This window comes from Bubalus bubalis, chromosome 2 (assembly GCF_019923935.1).
Source record: "Bubalus bubalis isolate 160015118507 breed Murrah chromosome 2, NDDB_SH_1, whole genome shotgun sequence".
Lineage (NCBI taxonomy): Eukaryota > Metazoa > Chordata > Mammalia > Artiodactyla > Bovidae > Bubalus > Bubalus bubalis.
The window spans coordinates 113381320-113407729 of NC_059158.1; the positions used below are offsets into that span (position 1 = coordinate 113381320).

Consider the following 26410-nt stretch of genomic DNA (forward strand, 5'->3'; position numbering starts at 1 on the left):
AGCAAAGACCATACAACAGAAATACATATTCCCAAAGGCTTTATATATTAAAAAAAAAAAAAAAAAAAAACTAGTGTTGGGGAGGAAGACATTACCTTCTAAATTTCCCACATGAGAATCTAAACGGATATAGAATTTATCACCATAAACACGTAGAGAAATCTTGCCCCATAAGGTATATATTCCTTGATTTACACACACACTCACACAAAGCATGAAGAGTCACTTGCATGCTGATGAGGCATAGGCCTAAAACTTTCACCTACATTGAATTTTTGCAAGGTAAATAATACTTAAGCATTTCAGAAGTACTTTTTCTTCATTATGCAGTTGTATTCTATTTAATGAGCATGAACTATAGTCACACATTGTGCCAGTTATTTTTTATAAGGATTTCATACATTCCCAACCAATGCAAAACACTGCATGTTTATTATTTCATTGGATCCTCAACAAAAGGATAGTCTTACCCTCATTTTTCTGATGAGGAAACTGGTGCTTCAATAGGTTAATCAACCTACTGACATTTCCTTTGTTAGGGAAAGAAGAGTAGGGCTATAAATCCAAAGCAGGATTTCCCTTGTGGTCCAGTGGATAAGAATCCACCTGCCAATGCAGGGGACACAGGTTCAACCCCTGGTCCAGGAAGATTCCACATGCTATGGGGCAACTAAGCCTGTGAATCACAATTACTGAGTCTGCATACTGCAACTACTGAAGCCTGCAGTTTTGTGCCCTAGAGGTCCTGCTGCACAAGAGAAGCCACAATGAGAAGCCCACACACCACAACTAGAGAGTAATCTCCACTTGCTACAACCAGAGAAAGCCCACAAGCAGCAACAAAGATCCTGCATAGCCAAAAATAAATAGATAAATAAAGACTTTTCATCACAGAGATTATCCACGAAAAATCACAAATCTGTAAACCGTAAGAACACATAGAGATTTTGAAGTGAAGTGTTAGTCACTCAGTCATATCTGATTCTTTGTGACCCCATGGACTGTAGCCCACCAGGCTCCTCTGTCCATGGAATTCTCCAGGCAAGAATACAGGAGTGGGTAGCCATTCCCTTCTCCAGGGGATCTTCCTGACCCAGGGATCAAACTCAGGTCTCCTGCATCATAGGCAGATTCTTTACCATCTGAGACACAGGGAAGCCCCAAATAAATAAATCCAAATCAGTCTATTGGACTCTAAAACCAAAGAACTTAAGTGAAACCCTAACCTGGCTCTACAAAAAGGACACCTATGGTACTTACAATTTTCAGTCCTCAGAAAAACTTGACTATAGTAGATTCAAATGGATGGATGGATGGATGGAAGGAAGGATAGATAGATGAACTGACGGATGATAAATGAACAACAGTTGGATAGAGACAAAGGAATTTCATATCTCAATGAGGGAAGATTCAACAAAGTATTTTTTTCTCCATGATAAGGGATGTATTATATAAACAGACATTCTTTTAGACACCGAAATCCTTTATTATTATTCATAAAGATTATTCATAAAATTCATAAAATTATTATTCATAAGATAAAATGTAAACCCAATACTTGATCTGTTTTATGAATTTCATTTTCACCTCTGAATGTCTTTTGACCTTTGTATCTGAATCCACTAGAATAGGAAGAAGTACTTGAAAATGGGGATTTCCTGAGTTGTGCCTATATACCTCAAGCTCAGCTGCTTACCACATGAAAATAGCAAGGCAGGGTTCGATCCTTACACAGGTCTGTTGGTTTTACCAGTTCCTCTCACACAGAATCTTCCAGGGTCTGATTACAACAAACTCCAGGAAAGAAATAGAGGATGGACCCACCCACCCACCTCTCTTGTCCACCAACCCACATGCCCCCAGTGGATTTACAAAATCCTCTTGGTTTAGTGAGGCTAGCATTTTCTTAGCATTGCCAAACCTTGAATATGAAACTGGGAAACTTGAATAAGGAGGAACAAACCTGTGAATGAGCTATATGAAGCAAAAGTGCCAGTCTTATGCCAGGAGTGACATCCAAACCAGGACAACACATGGACCATGAGTCACAGGCCCCGTGCAAGTCAGGAACTCCCATGTAAACCCTATAGGAGAGCTCCGGGCATGAACTCTGCATCTCATCTCATGAATCTTCACCTACTGGAGTTTCTATCAAACTAATGCCATTTTGCAGGTGAGAAAAGTAAGGATCCAAGAGGTCAGGTCACTTACAGGACAGAGCCAAGCTTCAGGCCCTCGTCTGTTCAATTTCCAAGCTGGTGCTCTTTCAGACACACTGATATTCTCCCGGTCCCTTTCTGCGGCTGGTCCATCCATCTGTCACCCAGCTGTACAGTACAGCTCTCCCGGCGCACAGTAATGTGACACTTAATTAAATAACAGTGGTAAAGACCCACATAAAATGTTTACGGCTGTATCAAGTTTTCCTCAGTGCCAAGTGACTTGGTGCCCCTGTATCTGATGACCATTTGGCTCTGGGGTTTAACCAGGACTGCTCACAGTGCACAGACACGGCCCACAGGGGCCAGAGACAGTGTCAGAGGCAAGGAAACAACCTGCGTCCTGGATTTTGTGTTCAAGACATGATCCTAGACCCTTTGGTCCAGGCGGCCTCCCCGAGATGGAAATAAATCTCTCATGCAAGTGTTGAGTGAGCTGATGCACATTCCTGGGAATCTGGTCCAGAACTTCTAACCATTTTCTAAAAGAGACCTGTGACCACTCCCCAAGGTTGGGGAGCACTGCCTAAGCCACACATTTTAATGCCAGTTCCTTTGGGTGTAGTCCCAGGGCAGCTGTGGGATAGGCTTGGAGCCGGCACCTGTTTGGCATCCAAACCTGGACTGTTTTCTAAGGCTTCTGTGCTTCACCTTCCAAGAAATGCAGGCTAACATCCTCAATAGGCCCCTCTCCAAGTTCTCACCTGCATCCCTGTCCAACCAGCCCAAAGGTTCACCACAAGCCGCTGTGGTTACAAAGCTGGGTTTCTGGGCTTTGTTCCTTATTCTTTAGAAGGAACGTACTTCACAGTCCATTTAAAATTTCCACAGACCAGACTCCGAAGGCCAGCAACCAACTGGCCCTTAGCTGTTAACTGAAGAGCAGATTCTCAAGAAGGAGAAACTGGGATGGATGCTGCAGCCAAGACTGACTCTTGGAATCTCAGCTTCGACAGTGCTGAGGAGGTCCAGAGGCCTCCAGCCCTTTTGCTCTGGTAAGCCCTGTCTCATCAAAAAAGAGGGGGATGGTCCAGTTAGATCAAACCAGTGTTTTCAGTGTCCCCAGACACATGGTGTATGTCAAAACAAACCTGAAAGGTGTGGGCATCAGGCAGAAGTGATAGGAGGTCTAGGGAAGCCCACAGGAAACAAGGTGATAATAATCCTCACTGAAGCCTGGAAACCAAGAATAAACAAACACCCAGTGTCCTCATCATGCCATAGCACAGGACTCCTGCCAGGGCGTTGGGAAGGGTGCAGAGCCCACCCCTCCCCTGCCATCTTTCTGAACTGCCCCCAGCCCTGAATTCTAGGCAAAGACTACACCCCCTGATAGCTAAACCATAAGGGAAAGAGACTTCTTTAAACTACAGTGGGGAAAGTTGAAACTTCAAGCAGCAGTGTGACAGCAGGGAGATTGATAGAGAGCAGACAAAAGGCAGGAAGGCTTCCCCAGAAAACATCACTCAGGACAAGAGTCTCATTTGTAAACCTAATGGGAACTTCAAGGAGCAGAAGGCATGCCTCCAAGCTGAACATTTTAATAAGAAAACCCATGTTGTATGAACCAAAGCCAATAAATTAATTAGGAATAGAATCACACTGATATATGGCATTATCCACTTGTCAATTTAATTTCTTCCTTTAAATAAAAAAATAAAAATAGAAGAGGTCATCTTGCAAGGTGGTCATTGACTTTCCCCAGAGCAGGTGGCAGGTCTGTTTGCTGAAGAAGCGAATTTTCACTGGGTTTCACACTGGCCATGATGCGTGGTGATAACTTGTGCAGGAGAGCGAGATGATCAAGTACAGTAGATGCGAAAACCCCAAGAGGATACTTACTGATCCAGGGAGGGCTGTTTTCAAATGCAAGAAACCTGGAATCTCTTTTTCGGAATACTTGCCAAACCATTCAAGGCACCAAATCCCAGTTTAAAAGCAAAGATCTTTCTGGGCAGCTCTCCTATGACCATCTGTTCAGGGATTCACTGACCATAAGCTCACAGGTATTTAGCTCTCACTGTATATTGGCCCAGGTGCTAAGTGCTTTAAGTATACTCACTCATTTAATCCCTATCTCAGTGCTTGAAGAGAATGCATTTATTACTTTCATTTTTACAGAAGTAGGAAGTGGGACTCAGAGGAAAAGGCACTCTCCAGCGGTTCCGCAGCGTGGAGGGACACAATGAGGTCAGTCACAGGCCTTCTGAGCCCCACACTGAATTGACACCAATTCCTCCTGCTTCCTAACCTGGAAAGGTTTAGCAGTAGATCTGAGGATTCACATTATTGCTGTTATAGGCACTTACCCTACCTCCCAGCTAGTTCACTTTGGAATCCTCCAATATAAATCTTGTGTCTCCAACTACCAATACTACTATGAACAGCAGTAGTAATAACAACAATACTCGGCATCTCTGTGAGCATAACACACTTACATACCACTTCATCTCCATGTTAAGTCGTGTTCTCGCCAGAGTTCCCAGAAGATCCTAATGAGAGCCTGGGTGCCAGGGAGGTTGATTGGGGTTGGAGGCTAGAACTCTGATCTTTTACCCTGTTTTCTTCTATCCTGTGTCACTTCTTACCACAAGAACATATTGCTTTTCCATTTCTTTAAAAGAGTCAATAGAAATATAAAAAATAAAAACTGTGAGGTAGAGACCATGATATTATTGCCACTGTGTTCTACAGCTCATCCAAGGCCACACGGCCTATTAGCTCAGAACCAGAACCCAGGCCTTCTAACTCTTACCTGTTTGTATTGTTCACCCCACCAGGGATATCTGTAATAGCTTCCTGAATTTCAAACTTTTATAGAAACTTCTAGAACAGGAAAGGTGATTTTATAGGCTCAGGGCAGTGGAATGACTGCCCTCAGATGTCAGCCATGGTGGGTGGAAGTCGGGGCCAGCACCCAGTTCAGGCTATGCCTCATGTACACTCTGCAAACACCACATCGTGTTTAGCCTCCTAGGCCTGGGGTACTCCCCTAGGTCTTGGGAAGACACAGGCATTGAAAAATGGTCCCTGGTCTCCTAAATGCTCACAGAGCAGCAGAAACAGAGAAGTGAAGAGAATCAACAATACCGTGAGAGAGTACTGGATGGGGGCGGACGCGGGATGACCCATGTTTACTGGGCTCCATGTTAGGCCAGGCCCTGGGATACAGAGGGAGGAGGCAGGGGGTCCTTCTCTTGGAGGAGCTCAGTGGCCAGGGAACCAGATGAACTCAGCACAATGTGATCCGCAGATAAGGGCTTTAGTGGACATTTGAATGGAGCTCAGAGGAGCTGTGTGTGTGTGTGTGTGTGTGTGTGTGTGTGTGTTTGGGGTGGGAAGGGGCCAGGGGTTGAAGTTGCTGGACAACTGGGTGATTCACCAGGGCGATTCCTAACAAAGGCCCACAGTCAGCCAGACACAAGCGTGCTAAGCTCTACTCTGCCGTGAGACAGTCTTTCTCCTACAACCGAAAGAGTTCATGCTCCTCCATCTTTTCCCTCCAGTCGCTGCAGAATCACTCCTAAAGTTCAGGGGTTCACGTCACTTCAAAGCAGTCTTCCTCATTGTTGTGTTGCTCTTGTGAAGCCATCCTTCAGCTCTGTCTCCTCCACATTGTTTTCTCTGCCAGGCCTAGGAGAGGCTTCAGAGGGGAATTCATTCAGGAACATCCCTCCTCCCAGAGAAGTCCATCAAAGGGAGCTCCTCTGGGTAAAAGGCTCCTTGAGCCGAGGGCAGCTGTAGGAACCACCCCAGCTGCTCTCCTGGGTCAATAGGTCAAGCCCAACAAAGAGCTGAGCTCATATTTCTGACCCTGGGTGGTTCAATAAACTTTAGAGACCATTTTGGGTATTGAGGTAACACTAGCAAAAAAATAAAAAACCCACTAAAAATCAGAAACATGATATCTCTACCACTGTATGATAGCAAAGTAAAAACTCAAAGCGCCTGACTGACCAATGGCTATCTGTGAAGCAAGCAAGCAACCTGGAAAACATGCCAGAAAATAGGAAAGTTAGAGGTTTCCACCAACACAAGGAAGTAGTTCAAGTTTAGAGGTTATGCATAAATCAACAGGCCTTTGGACCCTTAAGTGTCTGTAAGATGGACAGGCAGAAAGAAGCTTGGGAGCATCTGCAGAACTCTCCAAGAGCTCTTCACACAGCATGAAAAGCTCATCGTGAACATTTTTAACAGCTTGTTTCCTTAAAAAAACACAAGCCCTTGCTATGGTGGATCCTACTAAGTACTGCTTGAGTGAATATTCTGGTATGATGATTTTCACTAGAAATAAGCTTTTGTTGCAGATGTGGGTGGCTCCACTGAGGCATCTACTTTCTTCATGTTATTTTTATAAAGGTAAACAAGAGTCGGAACAGTGAACTCAGGGGACAGCACCAAGTATCTCTGAGGAAGGCCCCAACCAAAGACTCTTCTTTATTTCTTTCTCCCTTTTCAGCTTCAGGAAATCCAAAATCACTGAGCATGTGTCAGAGGCAGCCAATCAATAGCTCAAGAAGAAAGAGCCCATGTGGGGAAATTTGTACAAGAGACCCAGCAGACGGTAAGTAACAAAAGTTTACTTCATGCCTTGTCTCTACTGGCCCAAAATACTCAATTCTGGGAATCAACATGAGCAAGATAACCTGATAAATCACTATAGCAGAAATAAAAAGAGGGCCAAAGGATGGAACAATCTGATGGAACTCAAGTATCTTTGATTAATCATCTCCTCCAAGGACAAGTCAATAAAGAATTTGGTGATGTCATCAGCCATCAATCATGATATAATCAATCTTCCTATCACATTCCCCCTGCTTCTGGCCCTCCTACCCCAATTATTAAGAGCTGACTTTTTAATTCCCTCCACAAATGCTCCAAGCATCAGTCACACCTTCTTTCTTTATGTTTCAAGACATATAGCCCAACTTAAGGACTACATTCAGTTGTGTAGAGAGTAGGCAATCAATAGGTGCTTCCCAGATAATGGAGCCTGAAGGTAAGATCGTTGTGCCCTCCCCAGTGGCTGCCGGAGCTCGCTACCAAAATGCTGACCTGAAGGCAGCCCCAGAGAACACAAAGACTGATTTGGGCCATGGGGTGACAATTGCTCTCAGAAAGAGGACAAAGCTAGGAACAAAGGGAGCATGTTAGGAATACTCATAAACAAGGCCAATCAATCCTTTTTTCTGGGAAGTGTAGTGAGAGACAGGAGGTATGCAATCACGTCTTCTAATTTAGGGAGCAAAGTTGTCTGCATGTGGGTATATGCATTTTCTAGAAGGAGCACATAACTGTCAATGGAATTTCAAAAGGGTCCCATAACCTTCCTTTTCCCCTTTACTTCTCCCCCACAAATGTAAGAGCCATTAGGAAGCTGTCCAGAAAGCTAGGTCAAACGTGAAACAACACACAAGGAAAGAAATCCAAAGTTGACCAACCGGAAGGTCCATTTCCAGTGTGGAGATTCGTGGCTCCATTGCTTCACATGTCACCTTCCATGGTCCCCATTCCAGTGTCTCATAGTCAGAAACTCCTTCTTGGTAAGTCCTTTGTACGTACAGTTTGAAAAGGACATCCAGATTTTCAAAGACCCCAGATAAGAGGCTTCCTTCACCTAAAACCCTCTCTTCCTGCCCTAACGTAGATACCTCTAGGTCCCTCTCAAGAGGGAGACTTGAGAGACTCCAAGTCAGAAATTGATTATCTCTACAGTGAGCAACTCATTGAAAACCAAACAGGTTTAAATTTTTGAAATTTGAATAATTTGAGTTGTGGTCATTCAAACAATGGAATGTTAAAGTTGTTGCTCATCATTTATTGACTTATGCATTGAACAAGCATTTATTGATCTGAGCCCTGGGGATGCTCTGTATGGGATATCATCCCTTCCCTCAGGAAGTTCATCATTCAGGATACAGTCTGCCTTCCTTACCCACAGCGGCCATATTTAAGCTTGTCACTGGGTCTAAACTATGAATCCATCAGATGACTGTGGATAGGCAGTTCTCCTATCCTTTAAAAACCTACTTTGAAACTTACGAGCAAATTATATCACAAGGATTCCAATGAGGACCACCTAGAATTGCTGGAAGACTCAAGAAGATGTAGGAACTAGGGCTTTGTAAACTATAAAACACTTCAAATACAACATATTATAATGGCCATCTTCTATCCAACTCTCACCACTTATGGGTTTTCTTTTTCTTTCTTTTTTTTAATTGGTAGTAGTATGAAAAGAAAAGATACTATCAGTACAATTTAGAAGGCATTGAAAAGCCTAGAAAATCCACTCCTTTTCTGTCTCCACCACCAAGAGAAGAGAATGGTTTCAGAGAAGGAATGCAACAAAGAATAAGAGGGCAATTTGCAGCAAGCAGCCCAGAAGAATCGACATGGGTAGCTGAAAGAGAGTGAGGCGCAGAGGTGCTCAAAGCCTAGAGGATGGTCAAATACTGCTCTGAATTTAAAAGGAGGAGGAGACAGAGGAACAAAAGGAGGAAGAGGAGGAGGGGAGGAGGAGAAGGGACAGGGGGAAGGAGGGGGAGAAGAAAAAAGAAAAAAAAAAGATACTATTTAATAAAACAGACCTTAAATCCAAACATTAATTTGGGGCAAGAATTGAGAACTGATTATAACAACAGTTTCTAACAAATACGAAGGCTTGCCATATACCAAATGTCACACTAAGCATTTTTCATGTATTAAATCATTTATACCTAGTGAGAACTCAATGATAAGAAATGAAATGAATTAATAAATGTATAGCTCTTAGAACAGCACTTGGCATATAATTAGTACTCAATACACTCACATTATTATTATTAGAATCTGAGGACAGAGAGGTAGATTGATTTGCCTACATTTAAACTGTGAATTTTAATAGTAGAACTGATTTCAAAGTCCAGCAGAAAAATATCTCCCAGAACCCTCCTATAATTAATTTTTTACTATTCTTTGAATAACTAATTGAATTCAACAAAATTCATAAGTCCCTGCTTTGAGGAAAAGACTCCGAGTTCCAGGAGAAAGGGGATCTGGGTTAAATCACTGCTCTCCCTGTATTATGCTGACTGTTCTAGGCATTTGAAAGAATAAGAATTAAGACAAAGTAGTACAGATGCTCACCAGCCAGTAGAAAAGACACCTGCTTAAATAACCTAGTAACTGCCTGGTAGAGCATGATAGAAGTATATGCTGGGTAGAGTAGGGAGATGAGAAACTATAGATCTGGGAGAAATGACTGAAGCCAGCTGTCTATCTCAGAGAGTCAATGTTAGAAATCGTTTGGCCATAACCCAGGCAGGGAGGAGGCAGATGCCCTCTTGATATAAGATGACCAGGGTTATTATGAGGGTTATCAGTCTACTAGAATTAGGGTGAAGATTTGTTGATAAGAAGAATATGAATTCCTCCTGTTAACCAGATGGGGGTCTTTGGGACGAATTAGTCCCAGGGGTTGTGAACGGAATTTGAGTTCTTATACTTCAGGAGAAAGCCAACATAATCTGAAGTTAAAGCCACACCATATTCCCACTCACCAAAATACTCCAGACCCACTACACGCTTCTATGGGACCAGGGAGTGAGGTACCTAGACCAGGGACACAATGCTATGCCTCCTCTGCCATCACCTCCTCCATCTCTACAACCAACTTAACCCAGAGTGCTTTGGAAAAATTATCAGAGCCCTTCAAAAAAAACTCCTGAAACCCCCAATTAATTTCCCAGGGGCATGACTGGCTAGCGTTGATTGTTTGGGGACAGCAACGTATCAATTTTTTTTTTTAAACTACTCTTTTTTCAAAGTTTTTATTAACTGTGGTGGCCACATGAAAGTTCTAATCTTTGGAATATATGTGGAAGTTTTTAGGTAGGGCTTCAAAGAAAATTCCTAAAGGAGAGAAAGGACATTGTCACCTAGCATGTACCCTTTTGCCCCTCAGTCTTGTTCTTCCTCATTCCCGAAATGCAGACATGGTGGCAGGAGGTATGGCAGCTCTTTTGCAACCATGAGGGAAAGACCAAGAGATTCATAGCGCCCTCGGCTTAAAATTTCTGAGCCCATTCATGTTGATGTATAGCAGAAACCAACACAATATTGTAAATCAATTATTCTTCAATTAAAAATAATTTTTTAAAAATCTCTGAGCCCAAATTAACATCATCAACTCAATATCTAAGGATTTCTCCTTACACAGGAAAAATGAATTCCTATTATGTTCGAACCATTGTTATTTGGGTTTTCAGTTATCTGTGGCTAAAATCAAAACTCGAATCAGTCACAGACTACTGGAGAGACAGTATGGTACAAAGGTACAGGGGTATAATATTAATACATAGAGCACAGGGATCAGACTCAGACCCAAGCCCCACCTCTGTAATAATTGTGTGTGACCTGTGTTAGTGAGAGTTGTCTGTAAAGGACAGTGTCTTCTGTGGGTGCTCCCAAGTCTGAGCAAAATCTTGGGTGCAGAACAGATGGTTTCTTTGGAAGGTGACCCTAGGGAGCCACAGACAGATGGTGAGACAGGGAAAGAGGGAAGACAAATAAGAGCATGCTATTGAGCTGGGTCCTGCTATGGGCAATTCTGATTCTAACCCACTAGGGACTTTCAAAGGAAACCCTGTAGAGACTTCCCCCTGTAAGTGTGGTCCATGGTTGGCAGCATCCGAATCACCTGGGAGCAAGTCAGAAAAGCAGAATCTTGTCCCACCCTATACCTCCTGACCCAGAATTTGCATTTAAATTATATCACTGGATGATTCAAGTTTAAGAGGTCCTAGTGTAGAAAGCATCTCTCTGCTGAACTTCAGAAAGGAAGGAAGCTCTTGTCACTCATCGGTCAAGGAAGCATGTACCCTCCTGCATTTCCAGGCCTAACAGTCCTCCATGGTTTAGGAGAAAATCTTAAAGAAGAAAGAGACCTGGGAGACTCGGCAAGCACTTGAGGCAGGAAGCCCTCATGAGAGAGACTGATGGCCCAGGCTGAGGGGAGGAGTCAAGGGGCCCAACAGCACCCCTGCAGAGGGTGATTATAATACCTCATTTATATGCATATCAGAGGCGTTAAATGAGCTATGTAGCTTCAAGAATCCAAACCATTTGGAAAGACATATTACAACTCATATGCTAATAGCCAACCCAGTTCCCATATAACTTTCTAAGATAAAAAGAACAAAGCCCCTGACCTCAAGTTACTGAAACCTTGATTGAGAGATAAATCTTGGGTACATGAGGCAATACAGGACCAGTGCCCCACATTAGGTAACAACACGCTGACATTGTATTAGCAAGTGTTCTCATGTGCTTATATGTACCAGGCACCGTTATAAGGACTGTAAAGTATGTGTGTGTGTGTGCACGTGTGCACACACGCACACATGCTCATGTATGTTTGAGAGCCCAATAAGGTAGACACCATTATTAACACCATTTTACACATGAGGAAACTGAGGCATGAAGAAGTTAAATAACCTGCCCAGAAGCCACATGCTTAGCCTCTGTGCTGCTACTAACACTGATGCGGTTCCATGTTATTCAGCACCTTGATCACAGGGAGCCTGAGACTGATTTTAGTCATGGTCTCTTTCCATGCTTGACTCTCGTTCAAGCTAAGCAGCTTGCCTGATGCTGCCCTCATTGTATAGACTGCAGGGCAACTCAAGCTTGGTGGGGCTACATTTCAGAGCAGAGAGGTGGCAAGGGCTCTACCCTAGACTCGAAGGAGCCAAAGTCAGATGAGCTCCTGTCCACCAAAAGGTCATGGAGGTGGGGTGGGCAGAGCCCAGACCTAGAGGAGGAATCCTGAGCCTTGAGCCTCATCTGGCCAGTAACTGAAGCACATGAACAAGCCAGTTAGTCACTTCGGTCTCACAGTTCTCATCCAAAACCCAAAGCAGGTGGGAGCAGTTCCTGCACCAGTGCTCCCTTAAGCTCTACATTCTTAGGGCAGGACAGCCTGTCCAAGCCCTCTCACCAAACCCCAAACCCCCTGGGAAAACAGCTCTAATGCAAAATCTGAAGGTAAAGAGGGTTTTCCTAATCCTATTTGCTATAGTGCTCTTTCAACAAAGATTTCAATATTGATCATCTGAGAGGCTGCAGGAAAACTTAAAATCCAGATGATGATACCTATAAATATTCTATAGATGTCATTGCCCATCTCATTTTAAGGTGTATGCACTTCTGAAACCATTTCCTAATTTCATAAGGCATCTTGCACTTGGATTAACCTGGACTTCCCTTTCATACTCTGTAAGTCTGACTTGCTCTCTTTGACTGATGTGGCTTCCGCAGCCCCTGCTCCTTCCAAAATGATACCACATTGCTTCACTGTGAATGCCATGATGCGGAGTTGCCCCCAACCATTCTCATCATGATTGCCAGGTTACTCTGTTGCTGTGGTGATGCAATCTTCCTACCAGTGTGCAGTTTCTTAAATAGATCAAAGATCAAAGCCAATTTCCTGAAAAGTCACCCTTGAGGCTCCAATTTTCCAGAAATCTATCCTTTGAAAATACCCGTTGGACAACTTTAATGCAAACAGAAAAATGCCATTCTGCAGGCTCCAGGACAAATATTTATGAAGGTGCCTCATCCAGTCAGTCCTCTCTTTGTCCCCACACAATCCTCCTCCACCCTCAAGGGAGGATCATATGAATTGAAAGGAGGCTCAGACCCAAAGAAAAAGTCTGGAAAGGACGAATTTGAATGGCACATTGTTACGTTCTGCCAGTTGTGCAGACTCAAGCATCACAGCTGAATTTTATAATCTTCCCCTTTGAACCCCTTTTCTACTTTTTCTTTAAATTGAACAAGTCATTAGCAGGACTCTCAAAGGAGTTTAACACTCATTTTATAAGCCTCTAACACTCTGAAGGACACTATGTCCACCATATGCAGAGCACCATAGAGACACAAAGAACACAGACCAACTTTCTGTCTCTCTAACCCCTGAGATAAAAAAAAGCACACTCTCTGGGCTTTCCTAGTGCCTCAGCGGTAAAGTGCCTGCCAATGCAGGAGACACGGGTTCTATCCCTGATCCAGGAAGATCCCACGTGCCACAGAGCAACTAACCTCGTGTGCAACAACTATTAAGACTCTGCTCTAGAGCCCCAAAGCTCTAACTACTGAAGCCTGTGGATCCTAGAGCTCATACTCTGCAATAAGAGAAGCCACGACAGTGAGAAGCCTGTGCACCACAACTAGGAAAGAGTTCCCACTCTGCAGCGAGAGAAAAGCCCTCATAGCAAGGAAGACCCAGAAGACCCAGCCCAACCGAAAATAAATAAATAAAGTTAGAACAGAAAGAAAGCACTCTCTCTGACCTCAAAAAGACAGACTTATAACCTTGATACTGAGATAAGGCTTGGGGACATGAAGCAATATAGGACCAGTGCCCCACATTAGGTAATAACACACTTACATAAATATTAGCAAGTGTCCACAGTCATAATTTCCCCTATTCTCTTTGACTTTTCAGTGTCTTAATCATCTTCTCTTGAACCAAAGTTATCTGTGCTCAGTTGAAAAGACTTCTTTCTCCTATAACCCAGCAGCAAAGACAAGGACCCTGGCTTCTCTGAGAAGCTTGAAAAACAACTGGGGAGTCAGTCCAGCTAGGTTTGAGTACTTGGCAGAGATGTAACAAGATGTTATTCAGAATTACAGGCTTCACTCTCAGTATCCATTGACTTAAATTCAAGAGGGGAAAAACAAAGAAAATCCCCATGCCAGAAGTTCTTTGGAACATATGTCAGTTTTTAGGGTAAATGTGACATAGTCTTGAAACACACATCACTCCTCTCCCCTCCTGCACCTATGGCAGACATCACTAATCAATGACAGCATTCTCTCCTGCTGAGCACTGTGGCCTTAATACTGTTGTCAGCAGGGCACTCCAGGCGGCACTCCCATTGCTGCGTAGATGAAGCCTCTTTCTATCACTGTTAGTTAAAGGGAATGAGGACAGCTGGTACCACTCTCTGAGTTCCCTCACCTTCCCACAAACACAGCATGCTTATTTGCACCTCTGATTCATTGCATGTCAGGTCTTTGTACTCAGAAGTTCTTCCTTCTATTTTTTCAAAGCAGAGTCATTCTTAGAGGCCTGGCTTACCTTCCATCTCCTCCAAAGATGCTTCCCAATACCCCAAGCCCTCTTCAGTCTCCCATTTCCCATTGCTGTCTTCTGATACGATTCAATGGATCCCATTACTCTTCCCTTCTCTACTAGATTTTAAGTCTCTAAGGTTTTTCAAACTCCTAAAAATCTTTACTGAAAACAAGTCTTACACATAAAGAAAGTTGCTATATAAAAGAGTAAATGGAAAGATATTTTGGATTTTTTTTTATTATTTCAGTGAGGGATTTGGGAGGAGGCCTGCCACAAGTCCCCATATCAGAGCAGTCTGAAAAATTCAAATCCTACTACAGTGAACTAGCAATGCCAAACCATACATGATTAAATACAAAGATGAGTAATGCAAATAAAGCACTATAAAGACCCCAAAGAAAGAAGATACATCATAAAGTTCATGGTGTGAATGAAACTTCACCTCTGACCTACAAAGCCAGCAAATGATTGGACTTAGCTGATGGGGAGAAACTGTACTTTCATTTCACTGGCCAGTGACTTTTAACCAGTCACCAGGAACACTGACAGGACATCTGCTTATTACAATAATGGCTAGAAACAAAACTCTAGTCCTTGACAGTGCTGAAGCACATACTCAAGACATTCATATCTCAAGTTACTTTGCAAACAACACATTAAACCTTAGACCTCTTTGTCTTCTGGTTTTACAGGTGTGTACAGAGAAGTCAAACAACTAAAACATCATAAGGAGATAAGAATTAAGTTCGATTTCCTCTTGTACCACTCACTCCTCCTGAACAAAGTCATTTCCTGACCTACCGCAAGACACCATTCATCATCCCTACCCCATTAAATCTACTTGCTTTCATCAGCTGTTCCTAATCCAGTTGGGAATGGACAAAACGCTGGGCATGCTTCCATGCATTTCACTTTTTACTTGAATACCCACTTCCTTCACCTAGTTTCCCTGGCTTACCTTTCATCTACTCCTCCCTAATCCATTAGCTTCCCTGTCACCTGGGATATAGTGGGCTCAAGGAAGCTATGACCATGCCCCCTCTTCACATCAGCCCACTCCCACCTCCACCCCCAGCTCAATACTATACTCCACTGGTTCCTGGAAGTACTCTGATCTCAGGGTTAAGAGCATAAGAACTACAGGAAGATATTTTGCAGGCAGAGGCCCCACTTGATGGCAGATTTGCTCATTACCTCCTTCCACGCCCTCTGCAACATTTTTTCAACTTTTATGGCTTTCTAAAATTGAAGTATAGTTGATTTACAATGTCGTGTTAATTTCTGCTGCACAACAAAGTGATTCAGTTATATATATGCAATATATATATACATATTCTTTTTCATATTCTTTCCCATAATGTTTTATTATATCAAATATAGTTACCTGTGCCATACAGTAGGGCCTTGTTGCTTATCTATTCTATATATAATAGTTTGTATCTGTTAACCCCAAACTCCTAATTTATCCCTCTTCCACCCCATTCCCCTTTGGTGACCACAAATTTGTTTTTTATGTGTTCATTTGTGTGATGTTTCAGATTTCACAGATAAGTGATATCATATGTTATTTGTCTTTCTCTGTCCAACTTACTTCATTTAGTTTGATCATCTCTAGGTCCTTCCGTGTTGATGCAGATGGCATGAGGAAACAACATTTTGAAGCAGGTGTAAAAAGTCACACCAAGCCCATTGTCTTTCTGCTGCACAAGGTCAATAGGATAAGAATCAAGGGTCGGCGCAATCCTAGGCATTCTTCTTATTCATGCTGCCAGGCCGTGAGAGTCCAGGGAGAAATTAGCTTCAGAATTATAGTCTGAGCCCCTTGGCCTTCTCTAAAATGAATGCTTCAGCAATGCACCACAGACAGATCATTAAAACCTCCTTAGGTGCTGTTACAGGAATGCTTCTGAGGGCCACAAATCTTGCCACGGAACTTCAATATTTATCCAGTCAGCATTTCCACAGTGTGCTAAGGGCTGGTGAAGGGTTGACAAAGTGGCTCTACCAGCCTCCCCACTTTACAGAGTTGGAGGTGGGCTGACCTTGAGGGGGGCATGTGTCTTCTCTGAACCTCAGTTTCCTCATGTAAAAAAAAGAAGGGGTTAGACCAAAGCCTGCCATGCTGAGCTGTTAGAAGATGGCTTCAAGGACACTGCTCCCCTCACCATTCCAAACACCCTGGGTTCCATGCACCTGAGGGGCTGGTTTAATACAGGGTGGTCTTGCCTTGAAAAAAAAAACCTGGTTAACAGTCCCCAAACCCAGATAGAATACTTGGTGACAGATAAGCCATTTAACCTGAATATTTGGCAATGAGAGATCTCTCTCAGGTGTCTGTCTGCACAGCCTGTCCGAAACCCCCTTTTCTTTTGAAAACATTCTCCCAAACAATACATGTGCGTGGGCTTTCAACAGCAGTGCTTGTGACCCCGCCCCTTCTGACGACTGGCCAGCGACAGACACTGGACCCGCAGGGAATCGATCAGATCCTCTCATCCTGAATTCAGAGTTGGAACTGTGAGACTACGAGTCAGTTTCCACATAAAACTGGAACTATAACGTATTTGTGGGCTTCTTGGATCAAGATAGAAAATATATGCTCATTCTCGAGTCTTCCTTCTACCATTTGAACTTTAAAATCCGAGGTGTTCACCCTTACAGAGCTCCAACTGCCTGGGTGTGGCTGCCCAACACAATGTTTACCATTTCTCCTGAATATGATACACAGAGTGGGGGTGGGGTGAAAAATTGGAATTGTGTAACCACATCTGGTGTCAGAATAGCTCTCTGCTGGTTTTCCTGGCTCAGAGGGACAATGTGGTGGCTTAAGTGTATAGACTTAATTCGCAGGTGAGCTTAAAGATGCCATTGCAGGTAAGTTCCTGAAGTAGTGGTTCAAAGCTACCATCCCAAGTGTTCCCTTTATACTGGCCTGTGTGGCATTGGAATAACAAGATCCTGGCACTTTTAGGTTAATGAGACTCTTCTCTAGAGCCTTCCCATGGACTTTAGAGGCCAGGGTAGGGCAGCCCTATATAGTGGGGGAAAGTGGGGAGTAGTCATAGGTCTGTGTAACACGGCTCCTGGGCTGAAGGGCAGTCATGGTTGGCTAGATGGGCCAGAGAAGAGAATGCTTCTCTGCTGATAGAGAAAGGATTCCTCAGGCTCTCTTTTTATCAGCAACAGTTGTTTTCTATTACCGGCAACCCGAGAGCCCTAACTTACCCAGCAAACCTAACAGTCAAGATCAAAACTGAAGGCTCCTTGCGAGTCTATGAAAACACAGTGTTAGAGAGAGTAGGTGACAAGTCTTGTGGGCTGCCAGCCACTCTGTAGCCGAGACAGTGCCAGACATTTGTGCCACAACCTGCCCTCAGCTTCCCCTTTCCCATGCTGAAAACAACCTCTTCAGTTCTTTGCACTGCACCAACTTTGTGATCACCAGTCCCCCAAAGAGGCTTCAGGGAAGAGCCACTGGAGGGTGGCAGGCTCCCTTATGACCTGAGGCTCAAAGCAGTGAGCTGAAGGAGACGGTGTGATGGGTGGAATGGCTCACAGGAAACCAGTACTCAGAAGCAGCAGGCCCAGCCCTCCGGTGAGCTGTGTGCCTGTGGGCAAGTCCCTTACCCTCTCTGGCTTTCACGTGATTCCTCTGTAGAAAGAGGAGGGAAGAACAGGTGATCACCAAGATCCTACGAGCAAAGGGATTCCCTCACCTCCTCTGGCAACACCTCCCATCTTCCAAACCATTTCCGATGACAGTCACTCCCCAGAAAGGTGGCTGAGCCTTTCCTGGATGCTATCTGCCCAAAGGGAGTGAGCCCTGATTGTGATTCACCCCACACTTCTTTCCTCCATCGCCAGGACTGCTCACTTGATTTGGAGTCGAGACTGCCAGTGTCTGGGCTGCTCTGGCAATAGACGGTTGAGTTATTGGAACAGAACAGCAGGTCTTCAGTGCATGTCAATCTGGTCCTTGGATTTGCATGATTGCACATTCAGAGACAGGCACCTGCACTCAGAGCATCCTTGCTCGGGTTCCAACACGCTCCACTGAGCCAGCCCCAGCTGTTTCAAGCTGCCTGTTTAAACAAGGCCTGCCAGGAGCTGGGCCTGGCTGCTGAGGTGAAACTGTGTGTTACTGGTTGAGGTCGCTTGACTGGCAGCCGGGCCTTAGGGACAGCTGCACAGGGTGTCGGCCCCAAGAAGCCTCCTCCCTCCTGGGCTGGGACATCTGCTAAGCGTATTTGTCGTCCTTTCCCAGCATGAGAGCTGGGTCCTGGGATACTCAAAATCCCCATTACAAAGACTTTCTCTGGGCCCCTGGCTTACCTCAAGTGATAAATCCATGAATGGAACTCTCCAAGAAGATTTCATCGTAGCATACAATCCACAGTTAATTTCAGGGTTTCAGTCCCAACCCTACATTTACTGGCTGTGTAACCCTAGGCCTGTCTGAGCCTCTGGTTCCTCAATTGTAAATAGGAATGACAATACCACCCACCACATTGGGTTGATGTAGAAATAAATAATACAGGCTAAGTACTTAGAACAAGGCCTGGCACTTGGTAAATGCTCAACAAATGTTATGGTCAAGGGAGACTGGATGTGGAAGGTAGCTGGAAGAAGACAATTTCATTTCATCATTGAAAAGCACTACTTCTATTTAAGTATCAAAATCTTCCTTGTATTCAGATGGAATTACTTAACTGTGACACTGAGTACTATAAAATGTAATCTCTTCTGAGATTTTCCATTTTTAAGATGCAATGCATTATTTGGAATGCAGGCTGAGGGGAGAGTGGGAAAATGGGAGGGTCCAGTAGACCTTTCACCAGACCTGGTAGACCACTCCCCTCAGGCTTCTGGCCTCCCTCCCCATGGGGTGACTTGCCTTTTGCTCTGAACAGAAAAAGTCAGAATAGAGAAGTTAAACGATTTTTCCATAGCATATATGTACCACATCTTCTTTACCCATTCCTTTGTTGATGGCCATTTAGGTTGCTTCCAAGTCCTGGCTACTGTAAACAGTGCTGCAATGAACACCGGGTGGTGGGGGAGGGGGGTGTCTTTTTGAATTATGGTTTTCTGTGGGTACAAGCCCATGAGTGGGGTTGCTGGGTCATATGGTAGTTCTATTTTTCGTTTTTTAAGGAATCTCCATACTGTTCTCCATAGTGGCTGTATCAATTTACATTCCCACCAACTGTGCAAGATGGTTTCCTTCTCTCCACACCCTCTCGAAACATTTATTGTTTGTAGATTGTTTAATGATGGCTATTCTGATGGGAGTGAGGGGGTACCTCATTGTAGTTTTGATTTGCATTTCTCTAATAATTAATGATGTTGGGTGTCTTTTCGTGTGTTTGTAGCCATCGTATGTCTTCTTTGGAAAGGACTATTATTCAACCTTAAAAGGAATGAAATTGGGTCACCTGTAGAGACGTGGATGGGTCTAGAGACTGTCATACAGAGTGAAGTAAGTCAGAAAGAGAAAAAATATCATAATATTAATTCATATATATGGAATCTAGAAAAATGGTACAGATGATCTTATTTGCAAAACAGAAACAGAGACATAGATGTAGAGAGTAAACATATGGATAACAAGAGCGGAAAGTGGGGGACGAATTGGAAAATTGGGATTGGCATATATACACTACTGATACCATGTATAAAATAGATAACTACTGAGAACCTACTTATAGTTCAGGGAAACCTACTGTGGTGACCTAAATGGGAAGGAAATCTAAAAAAGAGGGAATATACATATATGAATGGGCTTCCCAGGTAGTTCAGTGGTAAAGAATCCACCTGCCAATGTGTGAGATGCAGGTTCCATCCTGGGTCGGGAAGATCTCCTAGAGGAGGGCATGACAACCCACTCCAGTATTCTTGCCTGGAGAATCCCATGGACAGAGGAGCCTGGTGGGCTACAGTCCATGGGAATCACAAAGAGTCAGACACAACTTGGTGACTGAACACAACACGTATATCTATAGCTGATCCACTTTGCTGTACAGTAGAAAGTAACACAACATTATAAGCAACCGTACTCCAATAAAAATTAATTTTAAAAAATAATGATTTGTCCATTCTGTATGATTCAAAATCAGATCTACCTGGATGAAAAGTCTGCGCTATTTCTACTCCTCCGTCATGTCAAGCGTGGCGCCAGGCAGGCACTCCAGAAGAGACATAGACATAGGACACGGCCCCAAATCCAAGGTGCCACCACCCTGACAGGAACAGCTAGTGTTACACAGAAGGCCTAGGAAACAGCTGAGAAAGAAAATCTAGAAGATTTTCCAACAATAAGAAAAGGAAAATTAGAGAATCAAAACAAGAGATCTAATATCCAGCAAACCAGAGTTCTAGGAAAAGAGAGGAAATCATGGAGAAGGAAATGGCAACCCACTCCAGTATTCTTGCCTGGAAAAGTCCATGGGCAGAGAAGCCTGGCGGGTTGCAGTCCATGGGGTTACATGACTGAGCATGCATGCATGAAGGTAGAGGGAGATGGGTTGGTAGCAATAAACTATTAGAACTAAAGAAAAGAAAAGAGAGGAAATCAAAGAAATAAAGCTTCCCAAAACTGAAAGGTGTGAGCTCACTGATTGATAAGGATCTGCTAAGGCTACAGACCAACTGGGGATTAGGGACACACCATCATGAAACTTTCTATTGACAAGGATAAAGAGAAAATCCTAGAGGTGTTCAAAGAAGAAAAATAATATACATACAAAGGATTAGCCCCAGGACAGCACTGCAGTTCTTTCCAGCAACACGGGAAACAAACACCCCCCAGTTTCTGAGTAAAAACCATTTCCCACCTAGATTTTAAGACTATGTCAATGAAGTAGCAGAGTAAAATTGTCATTTTTTTTAAAGTTTTTGAAACATCTACTTTCCATGTACTCTTTCTCAGGAAGCTCTTAGAAGAGACACTGCTTCAGAAGTAAGGTGACTGCCCAGTGGCGTGCTGTGAGCAGGCTGTTACTGGCCCACAGGAGCATCTCCTCCCATTCCTAAACAAAGCTGTGCAACTGATGTCTGCCCAGACATCATTACTGAGAGTATCTAGAAGAGTGTTTCCAGAGGAGATTAATATTTCAGTTGGAGGATTCAATTCAGTAAAGTGTCTTGTCCTCCCCAGTGTGGGTGGACAACCTGTAGAGGGCCTGAGAACAAAAAACGGCAGAGGAAGGAGAAATTTGCCCCTTTCACTTCCTGGCTACCTGCTGAACTGGAACATTGATCTTCTGCCCTCAGACTGGGATTTATATCATCAGCTCCCCTGGTTCTCAGGCCTTCATACTCAGACTAGAATTAAACCACTGGCTTTCTAGGCCCTCCAGCTTACAGGTTGGAAGAATTCTCAGCCCATGTAACCTGGTGAGCCAATCCCTCATAATAAGTCTCTTAATGATTGATTGATTGATTGACAGATAGATAGGTATCTTATTGTTTCTGTTACTCTGAAGAACCCTGACTAATATATCAAGTTTAGTGATATTATATTAGTAAGCTAAAATCAGCCGTGGAGGGAATACTGATACCACAGAAATCAACAACACTACAAACCAGGGCTTCCTCCCCTTTTCAACTGTCCCCTAGCCCCAGGTGGTCATGAAACATTTACCAAGACACCCCTGAAATAAACCAAGAGAGAAAAAGACAAGGGATCCTGGAAATAGCAAAGCTACTTAGGAGAAAAAGCTAAGTAAATTACAAAGATAATGATGAAGAGAAATCCCAGGATAGCTGAGGAGAAAGTAAATAGAGGGTTAGGAAGACTGAAACATTATCTAACAGTTTTGACCACCTTGAGAGGGACTTTAAAACTCTGGCAAAGACTATAGATATATATTAGTAACAGATGCAAATGAAAAGCAAAAAGTCAATTATTATTAACTATAAGGAAAATAAAATGTTTCACAGAAAAGGAATAACAGCTCTGGTACACTGTTTGACTCCGCTGTGAACAATGTCTATATTAGTGATAGTGATGTAAAAACCAATGTTGACACTCCTCTTAAATACAGTCTTATGGACTCTGTGGGAGAGGAAGAGGGTGGGAAGATTTGGGAGAATGGCATTGAAAGATGTAAAATATCATGTATGAAACGAGTTGCCAGTCCAGGTTCGATGCACGATACTGGATGCTTGGGGCTAGTGCACTGGGACGACCCAGAGGGATGGTATGGGGAGGGAGGAGGGAGGAGGGTTCAGGATGGGGAACACATGTATACCTGTGGCAGATTCATTTTGATATTTGGCAAAACTAATACAATTTTGTAAAGTTTAAAAATAAAATAAAATTTAAAAAATAAAAAATAAATAAATAAAATGGATAATATAAATGAAAAAAAATATATATATATATATCCAGTACTAAAACAGCTGTATTATTTTGGTAAGTGTGATAAGTTCTATTGGGTACAGAGCACAAGCTGTGAAGGATGGAGAGGACTTTCCCACTTGAGTATCTCTTGAGCTGCATGATATTTTTTCTCCAGAGTTTTGTTTTATACAAGTTTTGAATTTCTTTAATTTTATTATGTGTACTGAATACCGCACATACACAATTCTGATTGTTTGCTCTATTTTACTACCAAAAAAAGACCTGTTAATCACATACACACAAAACCCAAATGTTGATCTAACTAAAACTGGTGTATAACTACATCAATAGACTGTATGGAAAGGAACTGGAGACTCTAGGATATAGTCATGGGCTTCCCTGATAGCTCAGCTGGTAAAGAATCTGCCTGCAATGCGGGAGACCTGGGTTTGAGCCCTGGGTTGGGAAGATCCCCTAGAGAAGGGAAAGGCTACCCACTGCAGTGTTCTGGCCTGGAGAATTCCATGGGCTGTATAGTCCATGGGACCGCAAAGAGTCAGACACGACTGAGTGACTTTCACTTTCAAGTTATTGGAATACTCTATAAATCTATAGTAGGCAAACAATAGATAAAATGGAAAATGGGGGGAAATTGCTATATAAGCATGTTATCAAAATATACAAGTAAGCATCTCAAGAAGTAGAGAAGTGTAACTGGTTACCTCTGAGAAATGATAGGTCATTGGAGGGTGTCAGGAGGCAGGCAGGTAACTGTCACTTCTTGTCTAATCCTCATAGTACTATCTTACTCTCTAACTGTGCCCCTAATTATGTTAAATAAACAAGGAGAGGAGGCAGCCTGGTGCAGTTAGAATCATCTCAGCCTTTGGCCCTGTGAGGCTCCCGAGATGAAGAGCAAGACCGAGTGAGCTGGGGAAGATGGAGTGCCCAGTGCTTCCCTCGGTTATAGGTCTGTGAAACAAAGAGAGGGGAATAGTCAGGGGGAAAGAAGTGCAAAGGCCAGGCACAAGAATCCATCTTGGAGTCGGTCAGCTGGGAACTTCTACGATTGAGTCAGCTTCTCCCTGAATTGTTCCCAAATAAGGCTGTTAGCTATAAAACCCAGAAGTCAGTGGATAAAAGGCATTATTGACAATAATGGAAAACACATGATGCAGAAGGGTCCAACCATAAGGGATGGCTTAAATTTTAAAAAGTACATCCATATACAGAATAGTGGGCAAGCATTTTAAGAGATGCTTAGGAGGCTATTAAATGGCATGGAAAGGCACTTAAATTCTATTCTGTTTAAGGGGAGTAAAAGGGAGAAATGAGAATATACTAAAGCATATATAGCATGCCTTTAAAGAAAATTCCAAATTTGGTCATCTCCTTCTAAAACTATCAGGCAACAAACAGACATCCAAATGCAACATGCCAAAATGCTGGTTTCTAAGTTAAAACAGAGCTCTTCGTTTGGTTAATACAGTAATTAAAAGAAGTTGCACCCTCTTCATTGGAGGGAATATAAACTAATACAAACATTTTGGAAAACAATTTAAAACTATGTACTTAAGCCTCAAAAGCTGATCTGGTAATTTCTCTTCTGGGAACATGATCTAAGAAAACAATGAAAATGCAGGAAAAAGGACCTTGCACCATTATTTATAAAGCAGACCAAGTAAAGTATTTAATCCCAAGGGCGGTATGTTACGTAGTCATTAAAAAAGATGTTTTCAATAATTTTAATAACATACAGGGAAATGCTTATGATATGATTGATGGTGGGCAAGAAAAAGGATGCCCCACTGTATAATCTCAAATATTTAAGCAAAATGCACAGCATAAAAGAAACGCATCAAAACATTAATCATGGTTATGTTTGAGAGGTAGAATCATGGTTAATTTCCATTCTCTTATCTACACATGATTCCTCAATTTTGTACACTGATAGCTAAGAGGTTGAATAACATTCCTAAGTACACACGAACTGGTAAGTACAATGTTGTTTTAAACCATGCATTCAAGAAGTATGCTCATGAACAGACTCTCTAAAAAACAAAGAAACAAACAAAAAAAATACCTGGAACTGTAGCATTTGCAATTTCCATGGTGTAAATACTCCCTCTGTGGCCAATTTCAAGCTTCAGAGCCTGCCTCACACAGGTAGACTGGAGCACGGAGGAGGCCTCAGTCGAATACCTAGGGCAAAGGTGAAACCAAGCAAGCTGAGAATGAGTTACCCTCTCTAAGTATATCATCCAACCCACCTCCCCATACCCCAACCTCCCAGCTTCCCCCTCCACTGTTGGAATCCTGCTAATGAGGGTCACATTTACCTGGAGCCATGGTGAAGAAAACCAGTCCAAGAGTAAGATTTATTCAGTCACAAAGACAGATTTCAAAAAAAGCTGGAAAGTCCAAAAGCCAAGATGGGTCAGAAACTGAGATTATCGCAGGTACAATCAAGAGCAAGTAGCTAATCAAGCCGTGGAGATCAGCTGCCTCTAATCTGATTCATTTCCAGAGATAACGGTGGGAGGAGGGATGGTTTACTCCACATTTTAAGGAGTAGTAGAGTTACCTGGGCAGAGAAGGCAATGGCACCCCACTCCAGTACTCTTGCCTGGAAAAACCCATGGACGGAGGAGCCTGGTAGGCTGCCGTCCATCGGGTCACTAGGAGTCAGACACGACTTCACAGTGACTTCACTTTCACTTTTCACTTTCATGCACTGGAGAAGGAAATGGCAACCCACTCAAGTGTTCTTGCCTGGAGAATCCCAGGGACAGGGGAGCCTGGTGGGCTGCCGTCTATGGGGTCGCACAGAGTCGGACACGACTAAAGTGACTTAGCAGCAGCAGCAGTAGCAGCAGAGTCACCTGGGAAATTTGGTAAATATAGATTGCAGGGCCCCACCGTCATCACGTATGAGTCTTAGTACATCTGCAGTGGAGCCAGAAAAAGTGCATTTGTCACTCGCTCCCAGGTAATGCCTGTGTTCTTGGCCCAGAAACCACATTCTGAGAACCACTGGCATAGATGGTTCAAGTTACCAGCAAAAAAAAAAAAAAAAGAAAAGGAGGATTTCAATAGAAGAGCTGATGGATGGTGTTTACACATGGATTAAAGGAATGAAAACAGGTTCTGTTCCTTCTAAATACACAATTACAATGGTTTCCAGTTCATGTCTTAGAAATTTGCAGATCAGAAGGCAATGGCACCCCACTCCAGTACTCTCGCCTGGAAAATCCCATGGATGGAGGAGCCTGGTAGGCTGCAGTCCATCCGGTCGCTAAGAGTCAGATATGACTGAACAAATTCACTTTCACTTTTCACTTTCATACATTGGAGAAGGAAATGGCAACCCACTATAGTGTTCTTGTCTGGAGAATCCCAGGGACGGGGGAGCCTGGTGGGCTGCCCTCTATGGGGTTGCACAGAGTCCGACATGACTGAAGCGACTTAGCAGCAGCAGTAGCAGCAGCTTAGCAAGAAAGAAAAGTCAGAAGTCATTTTCAGTACTTTACACGTGCAGATGCAGTCGGACCTCCTAAAAACAACAAAGTTTTTACTACTGTCATTGCTATTTTAGACACCAGAACACACAGCCTCAGAGAGGGTCAGCTGCCCCAAACCACGGGGCGTGAGCAGCAGCATGTGTACCGGGAATGGAGGTAGGGAAACGCCACCTGCCCTCGTGTGCCTTCACCCCCACTGCCCCTC

General features: G+C 43.3%; 1 long non-coding RNA gene across 2 annotated transcripts in view; it reads right to left on the minus strand.

Moving 5' to 3' along the window:
* Window positions 1-25290, minus strand: part of LOC123331585 — a 69414-nt gene extending 44124 nt beyond the window's left edge. The window contains exons 1-3 of one of the 2 annotated variants that reach the window (XR_006548301.2): window positions 25024-25290; window positions 24768-24886; window positions 22826-23656 (exon numbers count right to left, since the gene is read on the minus strand). This is a non-coding gene — a long non-coding RNA (uncharacterized LOC123331585). Of the gene's footprint in view, window positions 1-22825; window positions 23657-24767; window positions 24887-25023 lie in introns of those variants that run through there. The other variant, XR_006548304.2, reaches the window with a different exon arrangement.
* Window positions 25291-26410: the final 1120 nt, after the last annotated feature.